Raw genomic sequence first — 15,616 nt, 5'->3', positions numbered from 1 at the left:
TGCCTGCGCTGGTGGCCACAGTGAGCTCTTTTTTACATCTTAGAAATGAATTCAGGTTAAACATCTTGAATTTGGCCCCAGTAAGACACCACATCACTGATTAAACTCAGCAAGGTGGTGTAATTATTGTCACAATTTCTGGTCGTTAAGTGAATAGCAGGCAGTGATACAGCAGCAAAACTTCCAGGTTAGAAATATTTAGCTGAGAGACAAATACAGGGGACACAAAGATACACGAGCTGATGAGTGATACTGAAACCAGAATGGGTCATCACAAGATACCATTCTCATGACAGGAGAACAAGGGGTACCTGGAAGCAAATTGTTTGAAAGTGGTGTGAGAGAACATCATTTTTATATAGCAAAATTAGCCTGAAGATTTCAGAGCTGAAAGACATTCCTGAAAACAAGTTAACCAGTTCTTTTGTTTAAATTGCATTTGCAGGGAAAGGAAGCCACCTCAGATCATAAAACTGCAGACATGAGAACACACATCTTCCTGTGTCCTCACTTTTGATAATTTGGGCCCAAAACGAGAAGTGACTTGGCTGTGATGTATCAGCAGGCATATTCACTGTGAAATATTTCCCTCCATGTTGTTATGCCTAATGGGTAAAGCTAGCTACTCCATTTATTTTTTAAATTAAGCAAAACATGTGGCCTGTGCCAGTGACACAGCCCTTACTGCGATGCCAGCTTGCTGAGTGATGAGAGCAGCAGCAGCCCAGATCTAAGCAGGGTGGGTGATGAGGCCTAAGAAGTTGGGTAATTGGGAAGAACCACTCAAAATCAGCAAATTGAACTGAAAAGTCAATTTAAAAAAAAAAAAAAGCCCGAAACATAATAGGGTTTCAAAATTCAGGGAAACATGTTATCATCAGAAGTGCTCTGCTCTTTGCTAATTGACTGTTTTGTGAAGGTTCATTAGGGGCTTGTGCTGTAGCCAATAAATCTGGTTGGACAGCCAGAAAGTTAGTTTTGCCTCTCCAGAGCCGGACCTTTCAGCCCTGAACAGATTATCTTCAGCCTGTGAGCCTTGAAATTGTGCTTATTGCTTACAGCCATCAGTTATGTTTGGGTTTATTATTGCAGCTATTTTAATCACCAAGAGCTCCACACCCTGGAAATAGCTATACAGCCTTCCTGTACCCTGCTGGGGCTACACAGATTACAGCCACACTTTATCTATTTTCGAGCATTTAACTTGTATTACAGTAATTTAAAATGTTTCTTTGTTTCCTATTTTCATTCCAGCTTAGTAGCTACGCCTCTAGAACATCAAATGATTCTTAGGGCTCAGAGTGTTGTCTCAGTCTAGGTGGTAATGTGAATTTCTTACCTATTTAGAAATGGGGTGGTTTATTATCTAGGAGGAACAAACCCCGTCAAATTTAGGAAAAACACCATCATAGGCTCCAGTGGAATTAGGCACTTGAATATTGTAAGGAAAGCTACAATACATAATTTTTCCATTTTTTCCAAATTTGAATATGTGTAGGCATTAAACAAACAGGAATAATGCCACACAGGAAAGCGAGGTAGACTTGTTCTATATGAAGAATTTAAACCCGAATTTGGTGACTGACAAGTTCACCGGTTTGAGGATGCAAGGCAGTCCTGTTCATTTGCCTTGCTCCTGGAAAGAGATGAACATTTTGCTCCCTGGGAGCATCTGGAAATTCAATCAGGTAGGTCGATCAAAATCTAGTTTATCGGGTTTGGTAAATCAATAGAAGCATTTACTGTCCGCTACGTAAGAACATGTAGAAAAATCTGAATAAAAACCAGTTATATGGAAAGGAGTGAAATCATCAGCAGTGTTCCAAAGAGACAGACTTGTCCAGGATATCCATTCCAATTGCCAAGCCCTTTTCACCCCATTTCAAAGCTGCCCATCCCAGGTGTTGGCCCACTGAACACTACAAACTCTTGCTCACCCTCGCAGAAGCTGGTGCTGCCGGTGGAGTGTCAATAGATCCAGCTGTTTGTTTCTGGCACACCTGAGCTGCTGCCTGGCACAGGGACAATTAACAGTTATTTTGAGCACGAGACCTTTTGAAATACCTTATTAAACTAGATACTGGACAGGAATCAGTACTTCCCCAGTCTGTAAGAAATTAAGCTGCTTAATAATAAGAAGAAGAAGTAAGAAGAATAATTTCTCCTTTTCTGTCCCAAGATCAGGAATCTTCCCTCCCAGAGCTATTAGTCACCATCACAGCACCAGCACATAAGAGCTCTGGCTTCATTTCCCACTGCTTTGGCTTACTAACAGGTGGGATTACGACAGCTCTTCCATTTTCATTAATTCAGTGGCATCCTGTGAGCTTCTTTTTCATCTGGCTTCAAAGTCTTCCAGCAGTTTTTGGGGTTTGGCAGTGCTCTGTTCAGAGTGGAAACTTCTGCGAGGGGAAAATTAGGGGAAATTTTTCTTTCCCCCTAAACAAAGGAAGCCATAACATGTTCTGAGTGAAGTCTGCATTTTTCAATTAGGCAGCACAATAATCAACCCAATATTGAGCAACTGCATTCAAGGTTAATTCAGAACATATTCCAGCAGGTTGCCAGCTGTACTTACCTAGCTGTTGAAAGGCAGTGCTGGAAGCACCATGGCCTAGAAATACTAAAGTCAAATAGTTCAGTTTGAAAGAGAACTGGGACCCGTGCTGAGCTGTGCAGTCACATCTCTGCTCTGCAGCTTGATCCCTGTAGAGACAATGACAGACAACACAACAGTGTTCTTGAATAACACGAGGACCATCACCAGTCCTGAAGAGTAACTTCCATCTGCTCCTAGCAAAGGACTGAAACAGTAAATGCCTCCCTAAATAATCGAGTCAGTGCCTCTCCATCGTTCAGGCAAGTACCCTTTGTGTAACATCAGGGTGTGCAAGCCTTGGATTGACTCCTGCAGAACTGGTGACACAGTGGCTGATGAACAGTTATGCAATCACAGGGGCACAGAATGGTTTGGGTTGGAAGGGAACTTAAAGACCACTTAGCTCCCACCCCTGCCCTGTGCAGGGACACCTTCCACCAGCCCAGGCTGCTCCAAGCCCCGTCCAACCTGGCCTGGGACACTCCCAGGGATGGGGCAGCCACAGCTTCTCTGGGCAACCTGTGCCAGGGCCTGCCCACCCTCACAGGGAGGAATTTCTTCCCAATATCCCATCCAACCCTACTCTCTGTCGCTTTGAAGCCATTCCCTGTGTCCTATCTCTCCAGGCCCTTGTCAATGGTTTCTCTCCATCTTTCCTGCACCCTCTCTTCAGGTCCTGCGAGGCCACAGCTGGGTCACCCCAAAGCTTCTCCTCTCCAGCTGAACAATCCCAGCTGTCCCAGCCTTTCCTCCCAGCAGAGCTGCTCCATCCTCTGCTCATCTTGGTGCTTCCTCTGGACTCTCTGCTGCAGCTCCACGTCCTCCCTGTGCTGGGGATTTACAGGCTACAGGGGCAATTTAACTTATAAATGACCTGCATGCCACTGCTGGGTTTTTTTAACATTTCCCATTCATAAGAAGGCCTATAAACAACAGAAAATGAAATAGTGAAGTTTATAAGAGAAAAAAGAGAGAATATTGGAAAAAAGGACTAAGCCTGTGATCATGAAAAACAGGAATTAATAAGACTGATCTTTTATTCATATAGGATGTTGGGGTTTTTTTAAGACTGAAGGTCCAAAGGCAATTACTTAGCACATTTTAAAGTTGTCTGTGCCAATGGGTGTTTCAGTAAATTACTGCCATTTCAGAACACAATGTGTGCACCTACCTATATGATTACTCAGAGAATTTTCCATTCTAACCTAAAACAAATCTATCAGATTTTATTAGGCCGTAAATATAGGCATTTTTACACTTATAAATTACTTAGCTCAAATTATATTTCAGAAAAAAATGATCCAAGACAGGCAGTACAGCGTGATCGCATTTAAACCAGCAAGGCTATAGGAATGTGTGTTTCTGGCAAAACACAATAAATATGTATAGACAGGGAAATAAAACTATTGCATTTACTATTAATGTTCTCCCCTCTACGCTGACTATCAATCATCAAGGTATTAGCATCGCTCAAGAAACGGCATGCTGGGAGAAAATTACGATAATCCTTTTTGTAATCCGCATTTCTATGAATACACGAAAAAAATAGAAATAAAAAAAGAGGCACCAGTTTAGGTGGGTTCCCCCCTCCCCTGCCTGGAAATTTAGTGCGTTATTTTCAGGAGGGAAATCTCTACTGCATTGAAAATGTGTAACTAAATTCAGGCTGAATGAATAATCTTCCATTTATACGGAACCCCCCGACACATCCACGAGCTTTCCAAGCACACTTTACAAATGGATTTGCTAAGTACTTCGCCTTCCAGGAATCATTTTCGGCTCCTCCTGGGACAAAAGGCAGCTGAAGTTTACTGTACACAACAGCAATAGGCGGGAGGTACTGAGGAGTGAGAGGGGGAAGAACCATTTGGGATTGCCAAGAGAGCTTTAAGTGCTCGGCGTAACCACCAAAATCTTGGAGTTAATATTCTTCATTTACTTACCTCGGGGAACAGCAACACAGAACAGCAAACGTGCCCTTTGTCTCATCTTTTACCTGCAATGATAGGCACAAGTGAGAACCAGGGAGCACGGGCAGCAGCTTAGGAAAACGAGCCTCAATGGGCACATTGTCCTTCAAACCAGCACCCCGAGGTTTGTTTTGTAAAAAAAGAGCGATAAAGCATCCCAGGTGGGCACAGGGAGACTTTGCCCCCACTGAAAAGGGCTGGGTGAGATGATCTGGACTAAAGCAAGGCTTTGGGTCTGGCAGAAGAGCTCTCTTACAGCTCTCAGTTCTGCTGGCAAGACAGTTGTGGGTTGCACGCTCAGTCAGGAGGGAAAACATCCCCTTCCCACCAGTTCAGGGCCAAGCAGGTCGTGCCATCCAGTGGGACACGTTTCAAGGGGCAGCTGGGACTGGGAAATCTGCTTGTGCTGTAGTGGAGGGTTCATTTCTCTCCAAAAAGCACAATTATAAAATTACAGGAGAAGAGCAGTGGAGCTTCCTCCAAGGCCTCCAGCGTGTTGGCAAGAGCTGCTGTTCACTTTTTACAGAGGACAGGTTTGGCAGATGTGGAGCATTTTAAAGCAATTTTTTTTTGTATGTTTTTGTGAGTTTGTTTGTTTGTTTGGGGGTTGTTTTACTATTTTTTGTGTGTTTGTTTTTTTTTTTTAAATTGGTCTCACAGAAATTTTTTCTTGAAATGTAGCATGAGCTGCCCTTCTTCTGTCTACACAGCTTCTTGGGAATCTTTATGTTTGATATGAAATAAAAAAAATATACAAAAAAATTCAAATACTGCATTACTCTCATGCAAGCTTTGCTGATTCTCATTGGATATTTTGCATATGTATTTGCTTAAAAAATGACCTTGGCTTTCCTTAGTGCAATAGTGATCTTACTGAAACATCTACTATCTATTTTTACAGAATGCTACCATTGTGTGATAAAGATTTTTAGAAGAAAATTTTAAAAATAGTAAGTTAACCTAGTCTACATAAGACTTGACTAAGTTTTGTACTTATACTTTTTTGTTTAAAAAGCAAATCTGTTCAATTTGCTTTAACAGAAGCCCCGGAGTACCGGGTTTATAACTGTAATTCCAAAGGACTGTACACATGTGCCATTATCATGAATAAGCAAATATCAACTCTAAGGAAATATAAACTCCTAACAGTTCAAAGAAAAGTCTTCTTCAGCATCAGCAACGTGGCATTTCCCAAAATAATAATTATAGCAAGGATAATTTACTAAATGCATACTTGCCTATTTGGGATCAGTTTGGCAGTTTGTTTCCCGAGCTGTGGAATTAGACAGAGAGTTAATTGTTATTAGTATAATGTCAAACACTATCAGAAAACTTAGATCAGGCAGGTTTTTGGCAGTCAAAACCCTCCTTTGTGAAATCATGGAGAACAAACACGTATATTTTGGCAGATGGGACTGTAACATCTCCCACGGGCGGGATTTGGGTGCTTTTCTTGAGGTTAAACATTCCATATTCCACCTCAGAGTGAATTATTCTCGTGGTGTGTTCCTTTTGCCTGCCACCCACCCACACCCCTCACTAGGAACAGCAGAAGCGTGCAGGGATGGCCACATGCAACTTCCACTCCCATTTCCCAACTTCCACTCCCATTTCCCAGCAAAAGTGTCCAGGGAACGTTGCAGAAAATCCCCTGGGAGAGGCCTGGCTGGGCACAGCAGTGACAGGGGACACTCTGGTCCATGTGGCAGAATGCCTAAGAGAACTTTCCAGTTTTAATGTCCCAGAGTTCTCCAGCTCTGGTTGAAAAGCCACCAAAATCAGACAGGAGCAGAAGCGTATACACATTTCTGCTGGAGGTTATCGACACAGGCTTGCATCATATAAAAGTTATAAGAACAATAACATTATCAGAATGGGAACTTCACCTCTGTCAATGAGAAGCATCTTCCTGAGTTCAGGACAGCTTCTCTCTCCAAGCTTGGACTCTGTCCATAACTTTTCCATCAACTTCAGGTGAGGTAATTCAAGTGACAGCTCTTTTAGCCATGCAGGAATATGAACTTCCAAATTACAACCTTCCTCCCAGGAACTCTCCCTGCCTCAGTGGAGGTAAAATATTTACCAGGGATGGCAGAAAACATCAAATTCCACTGATAAACCATTTGAAGGTACAAACTATGCCCAGGAAATAGAAAAGCAGTCCACAAGTCTGTCTTTTGCAGGTGGCTCCAGTGATTGCTGTTGTCCCAGTGTGTTATGATTTATGGTTTAACCATTCAGCACTGGCAGTTTCTGGAAGATAATAACGTCAAAGGGCACAGGTCAGCTTGTGCACTGTTACTAAACACTTTTTTTACACTTTTTTAAAACCTTTTGTTAAATGTGTAAATCCTTTAGAGCTTGTAAATAAATGTCAGGGCTTTAGCACTCCTGCACTACAGCCTGAGCAGCAGCTGGTAAAAGTATCAGCTGCACCCCTGGGTGGCAAAATTAACACCTTGCAATTCACTAAATTATAGAAAAAACCACATCAAATACAACATTTGTAATATGCAACAGCTCAAACTGATGTCATGTTTCTCCTAAAATCTGAACACAGGCAGTTTTGAGAGGAGAAAGTCTCTCTGTGCTGCAGAGCCTTCAGCAATCAGTCTGGAACTCATCTGGAGTTTGTTGGTGCTGGATCCACTGAGCTGGACCCAGTGAGAAACGTGAGCAACCTTGAAAGTTGCTTACCAATCTGCTCATGGAGATTAAGATCACCCTCAAAATTCAAGGGGAACTAAGTTAGTGAGCAAATAATAAGACAGAGTAAATGCAAAAAGCTTTTCATCAGGAGTGCAAAACCAGCCACAACGTGGTGTAGAGAGTTATGGGTGAGAGCACAGGAACTGCCACCCCTCTCTCACCCACAGGCATGCTGTGGGAAGAGAGTTCTGATGAAAGCTGTGACTTCTCCTCAGATCAGCAGAGGAAGGTGGAAGAAGTGCTTTGCCATTGCTAAAGCCCTCCTGGGGAGCAGTGTGTTAAACCTATGTTTATCCAAAGCTGGGTGGATGACACAGAGTTTTGGGCTTTTTTTCCTTTATAAACAAGCTAGCTGACACTCCCCTGGTCACCTCCAAACCCTAAAATATCCTTCTACTTCACAGTTTAAATGTGGCTTCTCGACTGTTCCCATGGCACAACACGAGCACTCCATCATCTCGTGTTTGTGCTGGTGTAGTTTTGATCTCACCCCAGTGCTGTGACTCACCAGGAAACCAGGCCAAAGCTTTCAGGGTGGACTGTCTCAGAAAAGCCCAGGCACAGCCTCAGCACCAAGCCTGGAAGGAGGGACGGGCAATCAGCACATCTTCAAAGGCACGGCTGCCACTCAACAGGTCCTGGCAGAGGTATTTACACAGCGTCACCTTTCCGAAGGAAAAGAGCAGAATTAAAGCCTTTGGCACTCACAAACCCGTGACCTCAGCCAATCCAACAGGGACAAGTTTTTCTGGTGAATTCCACGCAACCTCCCCTCTGTGTTAACCACAAGGAATATAAGAAATCTAGATACACTTTTTGATTACGTAAGAAAAACTGTTACCCGAGTTTAAATACCATTACCCAAAATAAACAAGAGCCCATAATCAAGTCTTTGCTTAGCTGATGAAGGCTCTGTGAATGCTGATTTCATGCACTGATGGAGCTTTATAACTGCAGCAGCCCTAGAACTGCCACAGTGATTCCAATCCTACAGGACAATTAACCAGGTACTTTTCTTCACTGTCCACTTCAGAAGAAGTCCTAGCAGTTTTATGCAGCTTAGACATTTTTTCTCTATATCAATTTACTTTGTGTTCTTTTCTTTCCCATCCCCGACCTGTATAAATGTTAATTACTATTTAACTATTCAAACAACATAAAGGAAAGGTGTCAAGCAATGAAAACTCATCTTCTTTTTTCATTCTCTGGACATAAAAGAGCATTAAAACCTGAAAACTTGAAGGTTGTGTTACGATAACCAAAAAGATCCAATAGCTACAGTTTTTGCTAGAGGTTGAGTCTGCACTTGCAAGCACACATTCTGTGCTCAGAGGTATTTTTAGATGTAAAAAATCATCCTTCTGCATTTTTTTTTGCTCTTTCTGCATTGTAGTGTACGTCTGTGTGAGGATTATCAACAACACACAGCGTACAGGGGGAGCTGGGAATTTGGATGGCACGTGCAAGGAATTAGAGTTTGAGAATAGGAGGGGTAGTGATCAAATGCCAAAGAAGCTAACTTCTTGAATGCAAAATGGGACATCTGTTCCTTCGCTTTCCAGTCTGTCTGACTTTTTTCCTGTCAGTTTGTAGTGTTTTCTCCGTTCCATCTACAGCATCCTGGTTCTTCTCCCTTCACTGTAAGCGTTTCTGCTTGGCAGCCTCCTGCCTTCCTGTCTCAGACCACATTTTCACACTGCTTCCCCAGCAAATGGCAGCATTTCTTCTCGTTCCAAAACATTGTGTTGCTTTTCCTTTTTGAGCAGGGGTTCTTACCTGTGCTCGGGGACCACTGTGAGCTCCTCAGATTTACTCAGTCAGCACACCAGCCTGGGAGATCTGGGAAAGAGGTGGTGGAGCAGAGGCAGGCACGGATGTGGCTGGCTGGCTGCTCAGCTGGATCCAGGGAGCACCTCACGCTTCTGTGATGCCAAACATCTGGTGTGGTACCACAGTGATCACTCGTGCTGCTGAAGGGTTGTTGATTACACACGGTGCTGGAGGCTGCAGCACACCTCAGGGCATCAGCCTGGCAGATGGAAGGGTAGCTGACCCCCAAATAACATGACATCACAGAATCATTAAGGCTGGAAAAGACCTCCAAGATCATCAGATCTAACCTTTGACCAAACCCCACCCTGTCCCCCAGCCCAGAGCACTGAGTGCCTTCCTTGGGCACCTCCAGGGCTGGGCACTCCAAACCTCCCTGGGCAGCCCCTGCCAAGGCCTGACCACCCTTTCCAGGGAGAAATTCCTCCTGATGTCCACCCTGAGCCTCCCCTGGCACAGCTGGAGGCCGTTCCCTCTCCTCCTGTCCCTGTTCCCTGGGAGCAGAGCCCGACTTCCCCAGGTTTCCCATCCTGTCCTGTCCTTGAGGGTACACCTGATCTTCTTGCTCAGACCATTCAGATCATCAATGCAGATATGAAATAGGAATAAATGATACAGTCCCTCGAGCACCCTGGCAAGGACTAGTTGGGTGGAGGGAACCATTCAGTTCCACAGCACATCCGAGGCACATAAAAGCCCCAGAGCCTCTGCCTTCCTTACATGCAGTTCACCTGCCTGGTTTACAACTCAACACTTGGCACCCCAACAGTTATAAAAATCTGATTCAGAATTCCCATTAACAACCACACAAGAATGCAACAGAAGGTTCTGTTAAAAAAAAAAAACAAAAAGCAACAAACAAATAAAAAGAAACAGACTGGGGGCTTTTGAAATCCAAATCCGTGGTTATGACAAATCTGTAAACAAATGGAAGGAGGAGAGAGGGAGGTGTGCAGCAAAGAGGCAGTAAGCATGAATATTTTTAGTGCTCACCATGCTCCAACTGGCCTCAGCTTGCTGCCAGTGCCAAGGCTGGATGGCAATAGATTGCAGACACCAGAGACAGGTTCTAAAGGGGGGCTGTGAAACACAGAGGGGTGACATGGAACAAGGATGGAGTGAGACAGAAATCCCCACTCCCAAAGCAGCTACTTATTAAAAAAACCCTGAAGTGCTGATGGGAAAAGTGTGGGGAGGGATCAGATGATGAAGACAAGCAGTGTGGGCACAGCAAAACTCACAGCAGTTACCTCAGGGTGGGACATCACAGAAATCCTCACCCATGCCAATGGCTCAGAAAGAGCAAACCAAAAAATCCTGGTATTTTTACATGGGAAGGGAGTCAGGGGAGAGATTAAACCAGGTGAGGGTTTAATGAAACCACTGACAGGTGCTGCTGGTAAGTCTTACTGGGATACAACTGATGATCTGGTGTCTAAAAATTGCATTTCTGAGGTAATGTCTTTCTAAGAGAACAAAACGTTCCAGAAACAGAATAAATATAGTGTGTCATTCATTAATGACACAAACTCAAACAGATGTCTCCTTTCTAATTAACACATATAAACTAAAATTACTCACATGCACTCCTTCCTGGGATTGTTTTCAGAGAAGAACAGGTGAGTGATGTCTCAGACTAAACAGCTCCACACAACATTCTCCTAATTTCTGTATTCTCAGGCACACTCCTCAGCTCCTCTTAGTGATGCTTCCTCTTTATGCTGGCAAATCAATCAAAACCAATTAAATGCTTAGAAAATCTTAACCTTGACACAAAAATATTGAAAAATCTCAGCTGAACAGACAATTTGCATAATTTTCATAATAGAAAATAGTTAATAATAGCACGGAACAGAAACTTTCCAACACAGAAAGAAAAAAAAAATGCAATTACAGCTACTTAAGGATTTTCACTCTTGCAATATTTAAATCAATGCCATGCTTTATTATAAGGGTAATGCCCAGGTTGGACAAGTTCCAGTAAGTACCTAAAAGGCAATTTAGTGGTAATTTAGTATTTAGGACAGGTCTCGTTATTGTACTATGAGATGGAACTCGGGGTTCTCTCCCTAGATCATAGATCAAGGTGGGCAATTAAAAGATGCACAGTGAATGTCTGGTGTAACTGGGACTTTGGTGAGCTTGAAACACTCAACACTCTGTGAACCGAAAAGAGGCTTTGTTATGAGCCTGAGATCCATTCTTTGATTTTAGCTCTCTTTGCAGACACTCCTGATGCTCTAGGAAGGGTAGAAGGGAATACCACCCTGTCAGCCTCAGCCCTGTGCCTGGGGTGATCCTGGCTGAGCAGATGGAGCAGCCCTGGGGAGAAGGACTCGGGGGTGGTTATGGTTTAAGCCCAGCTGGCATCTAAAGCCCCCTCCACGCAGGCACTCGCTCACACCCCACATCCCCCAGCGGAGTGGGGAGCAAAAACAAAAGTAAAACTTGTAGGTTGAGCTAAGAACGGTTTGATAATTGAAACAAAGGGAAATTTAATGAGAATAGTACATAATATAATTCTAATAAAAAGGAAAAGGCCCAAGTGATGCTCAATACAATTGCTGAGCACCTGATGACCAATGCCAGAGCCCAGCCCTGAAGCCTGGCCCCCATTCCTGGTAGCTCCCCAGTTTGTATCCTGTGGTTGTTCTGTGCTGTGTCACACATCCCTTCAGCCAGTTTGGGTCACCTGTCCCAGCTCTGCTCCCTCCCAGGTTTTTTTGGGGCACCTCCTCACTGGCAGAGCACGAGACACAAAGAAGTTCTTGACTTGGGATGAACGAGGCTTAACTCAGCAACAGCCAAAACATCGGAGTGTTATCAGCATTGCTCTCATACTGAATCCAAAACACAGCACTGTACCAGCTCCTGAGAAGAAATTACCTCTACCCCAGCCAAACCCAGGACATCATCCCTTATCCCATCCCGTTCACACCAGGTAAGGCTCACACTTCTCAATACCTCATCACATTCCCCATCTGTTTAGTTTGATAGATACACATACAGACATCATTCCCTTACTCCCTGGAACACCTCTTTCAAATACCCATAAAGTGTCCACAGAAGTGGCTGTTTATTTCATTTGGTCCATGACCTTTTTGAAAAAAAACAAAAACAAAAAAACCCCACAAAAACACCAAAACACACACACAAAAAAAACCCAAACAAACAAACAAAAACACCCAAACACAAACCCCAACTCAATTAGCCCAATTTACCATTTGATTTTTGGTCACAGGCTCTAAAAGTAGAACTCAGACATTTAGCTGCAAAATAAAAGTCAGTAACTAACACCACCTAAGAAGAGCACAAAATTATGAAGATGTGCAAACACTTACAGGAACAGGCTAAGCATTTCTTCCCCTCCTGCAATCCCACTTGCAACGCTTGTTGTGAGCAGGGATTGTTCTCGTCCTGTTTCAGTTTCTGCAGTGGTGGAAGGTACCTGAGTGTTAATCCCCACAGTGTGCCTCAGTCACAGGGCTGCAGAGGGCTGCTTTGACCTTTTCAGTATTCTGCACTTGCAGGACTCACCCTTTCAGCTTCCCAGTTAAACCTCACCCAGCCACAGGGGAAGAGAGGAATGGATGGGGAGAGCTGAAAATGCACTCCAAGAACATCCACGGAAGAAGGAACATCCAAACCATCCCTGAGACAAAGATGAAAGAAGGATGGGAAATGTCACTAAACTAATTCGTTCTCTCGAGGAAGCCAATGAGGAAAAAAAAATAAAATGTTCTTGTCTGACTCCTCTGCTTGTAACTCCCCTAGACCCCGCTTGGATGCTCCAATAAAACCACCAAATCTACTTGTAAATCAGCCAGGCTTTACCAAGACTTTTTAAGGATTTTAAGTTACTGCTCAATAAGAACAAGGTATGACAAAGAACCCTCAAAAAACCCCCACACTTTCCCCTACACTACTCCCCATTCTCACAGAGATAAAACAAAATGTTCCTCAGGACAAAGAGTTTGGGGAATGGTGACCCAATCAGTGCAGCCCCCCAGGGTTACTGTTTGCTCACTGTTTTCTGTTTATCTATGAATTTTAGGCTCACCTCTTCGCCTTGGCACAGTTTCAAAGCCAAGGGGTCCCTATTGTAAGCACTTCTTCTCGTCATTAGCAGAGCCCACATACAGTCCCCCCCATAGTGAAATGGGAATTAATCTCTCCAGAGGGTGGAATAATTCTGCATCTCTAAATCAATTGTTCCTGCTGCTTTCTCTGTTTCCTGGGATTAGACAGGGATGGTGCTGCAGGGGTGATCAGTTCCTGTAAGGATCTAATGTGGACTCCTGGCTTGACACCCCATTTTCCTTTTTAAAAAGCTGGCAAAACACCCTTTAAAATCACAATGGAAATAGTTTTCCATGAATGAAAGCGAGCCCAAGGAATCACATGCCAACGAGTACAGATTTCATGAGCTCAGTTCACAACTTAACGAAGAAAATACCCATTTTCACTCATCTAAACATTACAACTGTTCATTTGCTCTACCCATTAGAATTACTCATGGTTAAAAGGTCATGGAGTCCCAGTGCCATCGAGTTTATTAAGTCTAAGCCTAAAAACATCCTGCCCAGGTGCGTGGGAGGACAGGCAAACTCTGTATTAGCTGAGTGAGTCAGCCAGACACGCTCCAGAATCAGTCAGAGCTAATGAATCCTCACCCTTTGCATCTCGCCCAAGCCACGGGATTTTAGCAAAAAAAAAAAAACGAGCTGACCCCTCCACTAGTGCCTTCTGGAACATGTTCACTCTGCTCTTTGCTCACATATCCAGGCCTGACACAGGGAAAATTCATGATTCAGATGGTTATTCCTGCACCTTCTGAAATCCCTGTCTTTGCTGCACCTCGGGCTGGTCAAACCCAGCATTAGGGCCAAACTACTCAGCTCATCCTCAACATGCCCTTAACGTTGCCCTGGAAGGAGCTGTGTTTTGTTATACAGCTCCATGAGCTGGTTTTTAATACTTTTGCTATTTTCTTCATGATTTTAATATTTAAATATTTTTTAATTAATTAATAGTATTTTTAATATGTAAAGCCTAGGCTTTGGTGTACAGCAGGGTACCAGCTAGAAAATTCCCATCATAAACTGACAAACTGTCCCAAAAAATTCACCCCCTTCTACTTGAGAATTGTTCCCAGCACTTAATTTACACATTCATGGTGAATTTTATAAAATACTGTCATTCTCACCCTCGCCTTCGAAATCTCAGCCAGTCACTTTCCCTTTTTGTTAGCAAGGACCATGCCTATTTACACCCTGTCTGCAGTCAGTTTTCTGGTGCAGAAGGTTTAAAAACCTCCAGTGCAGTCCTTATTGTCTTTGCAACCTTCCTGCCCTCCGGTGCAAACTGTCCATCCTGCTTTTATTTGGAGCTGTTCAGGGCTGGACAGACAAGACCCCTCAGCTTCAAAAACCTCGGGCACTTCAGCTTCTTTGGACCAGTCATCGACAACAGCGAGAGCTGCATGTCCTAATGGAAGGCCCAAATTACAGCAAAGCAGGATGGAAAGGGGGGAAAAAACAACAACCACACAACAGCTCACTCCAGGATCCTCAACCCTCTTCTCGCTTTCTGAGAGCTCCAATTGCTTTCCTCTCTCTCCTTATTCTCCTGCAGTTCCCTTCCAGTCCTTGCACTTCAAAATACCCAGCTGAGCCCCTCTTGGTGGATTAAACTCTTTTTCAGCAGGGCCTGTTGGTTTCTCCCTGCAGAGGCAGTCACTTTAATCCTCTGCTTTTTCCCCTGGTTTGCACAGTCTGTGACCATCACCGAGTCATTAACGTCTATATGCACAGGTAAGTGCCCAAAAACATGCTCTATTTCACAGCATCTGTTTTCCCTGGGAATATTTGTGTTCTCAGAGAACACGCTGCTCTATTCCCACCACGCTGCCCGCATGGGGAGGATGCAGCTCAGTCCTGGTGTGCAGTCAGTCGATACTGAAAATCAATATAAATGTGACACTGTGGCAGAGAGAGAGCCAAATGGCACGTGAAAATGGAGTGAATATCAGGTTTGTCTCATCGCTGAACTCGGTGGTTTATAGAGCCTGTAGCAAATACAGCATCACAGACTTACAAAGGGCAGAATGCTCTGCCCCCTCCTGCCAGTCCTCATCAGCTTTGGGGGTGCAGCCCGCTAAGTAGAAGAAGTGCAATTTAGAAGCTGTTAATACAGAACCAATCTCATTAGAAATGTGACCCTGCTGCGAGAAATGCACTTCCCACGTGCCAAAATCCCTGCAAGAAAACCAGAGCCCCCTTCCAACCTCAGGTAAGGGAGGAGTAAGCAAGAGGCAAGAGATGCCTTTGGAGGAATCATTCCTTCAACTCTCACCTAAGATTGAAAATTCAGGTGTTAATGACCGCATTTTTTCCACATTGACTGTTTTTTTTGTTTTTCATCACGTTTGGGTAGGAAATCCCATGGCAGACAGAGCAATCCTGGCTGAAAAAGATATCTTGTTCATGTGAGCTTCAAAGAAGATTGA

The sequence above is a fragment of the Myiozetetes cayanensis genome, unplaced genomic scaffold (assembly GCF_022539395.1).
Source record: "Myiozetetes cayanensis isolate MyiCay16 unplaced genomic scaffold, myiCay2020 scf10, whole genome shotgun sequence".
In the NCBI taxonomy this organism is placed as follows: domain Eukaryota; kingdom Metazoa; phylum Chordata; class Aves; order Passeriformes; family Tyrannidae; genus Myiozetetes; species Myiozetetes cayanensis.
Note: the sequence above shows the minus strand (reverse complement) of the source record.